Consider the following 6,760-nt stretch of genomic DNA (forward strand, 5'->3'; position numbering starts at 1 on the left):
ACAGACAGACACGAAACTTTTTGATCATCACTGGAGTAATAGGCTTCGCTAATCGCTCAGCCAAATAGGCTTCGCTATCGCTCAGCCAAAAAGTAATTGATGAAGAGAAAAGTAACAGATAAATATGAGATACAAGGTTGGCAAAATCAATACCTCGAAGTAGTGCATAAAGGATTACTGGCCAATGCACTGAATTTGTTTTGAGAGCAGCAGCCATACCCTCAACGGTACCCTTGAGCTGACATGTAAGACACATTTTCGATTTGCACTTATGCCCACCTCGTAACAGCCATTAGCTTGGCCTGCCGGCAGCGTTTGGGACGGGCCGAAGGCCCGTCCCTTCTGAATTTACATGGTGTTATACATCTTCTATTCGAAATTCGAGTGACGGCTCGCTTTGGACCATCTTTTTGCCAGGTACCTTTTCTGTCTACTTCGTAATCAAAACTTCACAAACGAAGTATTCTTTTCATAAGTTGAACATCTTTGGCTGTGTGTGCCGAAGTTTGTAGAATACATGCAAGTTATGCCAAATCCCTTCTAAGTTATTGATGTTAGCTTATGAATCAAATAACACCGCAATGAAAAGATACATAAGACTAGCCCTAGGTTAAATATACTTCCAGACATACTCTGAATGACTCCGAACGTGTTCGAACAACAAAATAAATGTTTTTTTGTGTGTTTCGTGAGAGAAACTCCCTCTAGCGCGTAAACGGTGAGAGATAGAGCCAAACGGACAAAACTTTAGTCCGAAGGACTTTACTTTCTCAAGATACCCCTTGGGCAACCACTAAATATTTTCTAAATTTTATATATTTATTTTTGGGCCACTTTCGTGAGAGAAACTCGCTTTAGCGCCTAAATGGTGAGAGATAGAGCCAAACGGACGAAATTTTTGCCCAGAGGACTCTACCTTCACGAGTTACCCCTTAGGAGGCCCTAAAAAAAATCTACTTCTTGGACCAACCTGCTTTTTCTTTGTTACCCCCTCAGACCCACTCAGGCGGGTGGTTGCCGGGATTTGCACCGACCGTTTCGTTGCCCAGAAGTGACAACAATAATACCCTGAAAATTTCAAACCTCTAGCTCACGTCCTTCTTGGGAAACGGACAGACAGACAGACAGACGAATACAGAGGCGATGGCATAAGCCCGCTTATATAGCTTTTAAGCAAAAGAGAGGGCTAAAAATGGAGTGGTATGAAACAAAGCCTATAACAGATGATGATTAACAAAAATACAATTTAAATATTGTGATCCATTGATAAAGTTAACATCAATGAAGGAGAAAACTCACCTGTAAAGTGGCAGTAAGGTAGCATGTCTGCCCAAGATTGAAGAGTCTCGCATCCAAATGGATGACTTTTTCCCAACCACTTCCCCATGGTAAAGCAGGTGGCGTTAGTGGACAAGACTTGATGATATTTTGCCGCTGCTGCAAAAGATAGATTCCTTGTAAGTGACAGCTAGTGAAGAGTTCTCTATCATGCACACACCTAGTGGGAAAGTAGTTGACGTTCTTACCTGCGTCGCTGTCATGGTGAACTTTAGGAAGATTTAAAATAGTATTAAAGAAAGGTGTGACACTTTGAAACGCGAAACGTAAATGAAGTTAAATTTTAATGAAAAGTAAAATATTAAAAGGATGCATTTCGATTAAGAAAATGTTTCTCAGATTGGGTTCACAGTGGATGACATTTTCACACTATGATCACATAACCAATATTGAATTTAACACTTTTCAGTTCATAAAAATATCCATTTTTAATGTGAAAATACGTGTTGACAGAATACACAAGAAAAGCAAATTGCGTTGAAAAAGAGGAGAAAACACAGCCGGGAAAGGGGTTAGGTAGCTGGTTGCACACGTATTTCCGTATATTTACGGCGTATTTATAGGGAAAAACGTTTCAGATCTACTTGGCATCACATTATTTTTGATTACGAGCTGAAATTTAACCCTGCCAACACGTATTTAATTTCAAACACGCTTACGGAACGCACGACAACATTGTTTGGAAGAAACTACGTTCCAATATGGCCGCCCGGCCGCCCGCGCTGTGTTCCGACAGATTTCTCATACTGGTTCCGGTCTGGATTCCTTCCTTCTTCTCGACTATCGAATGGCACACAGCCGGAATCATCTATCGAAAGGGTACGAGGCGCCCTTACAGTATGCGAAGAAAAAATCGCCACTTTTGCGAATTTCGGCCGCTGAGCGCGAGTGGCGCGGAACGAGACATTTGTGCCCCTAGCGTCCGCGTACGGTGGTACCGTCAAAGTGTCATATTACAGACAAATTTGACCGTTTTTCCCTAATATTTCTAAAACCAGCGGATTCTAGAAACCAGGCGCCAAGATACATATTTTCCATCTGGAGGGGAAATTTTCTTTGCGCCAGTTCACCTGCACAAGCCTCTGAAACCCCGTCCGGATTTAAACCCGAAGTCGGGGCAAATCCGGACAGTCCCTATTTATGCTATTGAATGGCAGTAGAACAGGTCCACATCAGAAGTTAAGCAACTTCTGCAAAAGTCAGTGATATTTTAGTAGAAGGACGTTGGTTTCGCAAAATACGCCATAAGAATGTGTACAACAATCTTCACCTCACAGGACTTTGTCAAAATTGAAAATTTAGTGCATTTTTAACTGAGGTTTGTAAGTGAGAGATGGAGTAAAATACCACACAATCAATATTACGCCTGCAAAGTCCGCAGGAAATTAAAAATTTTCGACTCCAGCGTAGTGACGTTAAAACTGTTTCTAGTAACCGTGGCTTAGCTTAGCATATGCGGCACACGCATTGAAGTACCGCTTCACAGTGTGCGTACTGGTCGGGTCCTGTTTTATAACATTTTGTCCACACAGAGATGGGCTATTATTATAGGAAATTACGTTAGGCCCCGACTAGCAAAAAGCCTTCCAAAGGCGGCTCTAAAATATGAAACTACTAATTATTTAAATCTCCAGAGCCTCCCGGAAAAGTATCTATCTAAATTATGAACCTACACTGTGTAATTTGTTGTAAAAATGCAGAAAAGCAGTGACCGGATTTCCCCTGCTGGTCCGGAATTAGACACTTTGACGGTAACGAATAAAGCATTCCGGTGAAGCTGAAATGTAGAAGAATGCGGGGAACAAGAAAACGGAAGTCATTGGCTGAGCGATTAGCGAAGCCTATTACTCCAGTGATGATCAAAAAGTTTCGTGGCTGTCCGTCTGTCTGTCATCACGATTACTCGAGAACGGTTTGAGCTAGGTACGTACGTGAAATTTTCAATGAAACTTTGTATCATGAAAACCAAGAACTGTATTGATTTTGAGCCGTCTAGCTGAAAAGCTGACGGGTTTAAAAAATTAAAAACAAAAGGCAAAAAAAGCTTATTTTGAAAAAAAATTTTTAACATCGTTCTTATAGGTAACTCATCAAAGTAGAGCCCTATCGTCCGTTTGTCTAACCGTTCAGGCGCCAGAGTGCGTTTCTCACACGGAAATGACCCCAAAACATTTTAATGTTTTTCCTCACATGTTTGAAGGTCTCTGGTACGGTTACTCGTCAAAGTAAAACCCTGAGGAGAAAAAGTTGTGACTTTCTGGACCGAAGGCCCATTTACGACTCCACTTTATGCCCGACTCGGGTGTCAGCGCCGCAGGGCTAGGGAGATGTATGCCAGGCGCGTCGCAGCGTAACAGCGTTTCGTGAGATATCGCGAAGCCTGTTACGCGAGAGGTAGTCTGGCGTACATCTACCTAGTTATTGGCTGAGCGATAGCGAAGCCTATTACTCCAGCGAAGATCAAACATTTTGGTAGTTTATTATCTGTCTGCTTGCCTGTACGCACGATAACTCGAGAACGGTTTGAGCTAGGAGGCTCAAATTTTTGTTGTAACTTTGTATCATAAAGAGCAAGAACTGTATTGTTTTAGAGGCCTCTAGCTCAAAAATAGGGTACTCCGGGGCTCGTCTAGACCGGAAGGAGAAGGACAAAGATCGTCGGGCGCGGGGAAGAGCGGGGCAGATCGGGGGCAGTACCCGGCAGTACCCCGCTCCTCCCCGCGCCCGACCGGCCCGACGGTTTTTGTTCGTCTCCTGGCGGTCTAGCCGAGCCCCGGAGTACCCTATTGAGGAGTTTAAAAAATCAAAATCCAAAAACGAAATAAACCTATTTTGAAAAATATTTCTTTTTCCATCTTTCCTGTAGGTAACTCGGCAAAATAGAATCTTCGGGCCATCATTTCATCCGTTTGGCTCTATCTCTAACTGTTTATGCACCAGTGTGTGTTTTCCACACTAAAATGAACCAAAATCATTTAAATGTTTTGTCTCAGATATTTGAGGGTCTCTGGTGGGGTTAATCGTCCAAATAAAACCCCGAGGAGAAAATTTGTGACTTTTGGGGCCAGAGGCGCATTCACGACTCTGCCTTTTGGCCGGCTCGGGTGTCAGCGCCGCAGGCCTAGGTAGATGTATACAAGGCACGTCACAGCGTAAGTTTTCTGTGAGATATCGCGAAGCCTGTTACGCGAGATGTGGTCAGGCGTAGATGTACCTAGTTTTTAAACATATAAATTTCCGTTTTCTTCTTCCCCCGCATTCTTCTTCATTTCAGCTTTACCGGAATGCTTTATTGCACTTGCGTGATGAAAAGTAGAACCCCGAAGGTCTCATCTCGAACCATCGGCGACGCCTCCCGTCGCGCGCAGCACGCCCAACAAGGAGTGGGTCTTTTTCCCGCGCTCTCGGGTAAGTTCGGTAAACCGAGTGGCGCAACCCCTAAACGTTGTGGCACGGACCACGGAAACGGTCAGAAGTCATCATTTAATGTCCCCTATCATTTAACGCCCGAACCTCGATCCCTTTTTTTTTTACGTCAGACATGCTAACTCGGGTGTCAGCGCCGCAGGCGTGGGTAGATGTATGCCAGGCTCGTCGCAGCGTAACAGTGTTTCGTGAGATATCGCGAAGCCTGTTACACGAGACGTGGCCTGGGACATATTTACGTGGTGCTCATATGATGATCGAAAAGTAACGCGTATGTCTGTTTGTCTGTCTGTACGCACGATAACTCGAAAACGGTTTGTGCTAGAAAGCTCTAATTTTTAATTGTAACAATGTATCATAAAAAGTAAGAACTGTATTGATTTTGAGTCCTCTGGCTCAAAAATTGACGTGTCCAAAAAATCAATAACAAAAAGCCCAAATCATTTCTTTTAAAAACTGTTTTTGACTAAGCGATTAGCGAAGCCTAGGGTAAGGTGCCCTAATGTGGCCACTGTCCATTGATGGCCACTTTACTCGTTTTCCAGCCAATCTGGTCACTTTCCAATCTTGGCCTTGAAGTTGTGTTCTAGTAAGGTTCCTACTTGGGTATAATAAGCCAAACTACTTCACATCGTTGTCTACATTACAAGAAAAAGGGGTGGCCATCATTGGGCAGGCCCATTCTTAAGGTGGCCATCATAGGGCATCTTACCCTATATTGCATTCCGGTAAAGCTGGAATGCAGATAAATGCGGGGAAGAAGAAACCGGAATTCGCTATGCTTTAACATGGTGACTTCCTTTTCTTGTTCCCTGCATTCCTCCGCATTTCAGATTTACCGGAATGCTTTTTGGCTGAGCAAATAGCGAAGCCTTTTACTCCAGTGGTGATCAATAAGTTCCGCGTTTGTCTGTCTGTCATCACGATAACTCGAGAACTAATTGAGCTAGCGACCTGGGATTTTTAAGGTCGTTTTGTATCATAACAAGTAGGCCCGCCCTTCCGCCAAACGGAGTTGCAAGCTCTACTTCGCTGCGCCGGCAGCTCCGTTCGGCAGGGGCCGGGCCTCCTTGGCCTATCGGCGGCGATGTCTCGCGATTAACCGAAGTGCATAATCAAATAAATAATGTGCCCGGTTAATCACTTTGCATATTTGAGTAAACTAACGCGTCCGGCAGGGGCCGCACTAATAATTTGCTCCTTGGATATGACAAAAGACTAACGGTGCAACACCGTGACTACACCCCACCCTTCTGCTTTGTTAAGAATGTAAAAAAGGAACCTGCAAAGATTGTACGTTGTAGATTGTATTTTGTTTGTCAAACAGTCTTTTTTTTGGGGGGGGGGGGTACTTCCTCTGACAGTTCACGATTGGACGCCTCCTTGAACGTCATTATGTGCAACGTGGTCATTTTCGCCATATTTTCGTCGAAAAAAACACTCTAGCGCCAAAACGGTGCAAGATAGAGTCAAACGGACAGAATTTTCGTCCATGGCAATCTACTTGCTCAAGTAATCCCTAAGGAGACCATAGTTTTTTTTTACTTTATTCCTACCTTTTGGACCAACCCCTATTTCTTTTTCACCCCCTTTCACCCCCTTAGGGGTGGTTACCAGTATTTGCACGAGGCGTTTCGTTGTCCAGGAGCAACCCCTCAGATACCCTGGAATTTGCAGACCTCTAGATCAGCTCCTTCCTCTTACACGGACGACAGACACACTGACACGAGAGCGGTTGCATAAGCCTCCTTCTTATGCTTTTTAAAAGCAGAAGGGCGGGCTATAAAGACAGATCGAGTCCGAATAAGAGCATTCTAGCTCAAAAATTGAATTTAAAGAAAAAATCAAAAACGGCAGGTCCCGCAAATAAAGATTTAATGGCTGAGCGATTAGCGAAGCCCATTACTCCACTGACCAAGCACACTCTAAATGGGGAGGGACAATTCTTGTACCTTAGTTAGATGTGTCTTTGAGCACATCTTCATCAGATACAAAT

This window comes from Frankliniella occidentalis, unplaced genomic scaffold (genome assembly GCF_000697945.3).
Source record: "Frankliniella occidentalis isolate FOCC.00 unplaced genomic scaffold, Focc_3.1 Scaffold374, whole genome shotgun sequence".
Taxonomy (NCBI): Eukaryota; Metazoa; Arthropoda; class Insecta; order Thysanoptera; family Thripidae; genus Frankliniella; species Frankliniella occidentalis.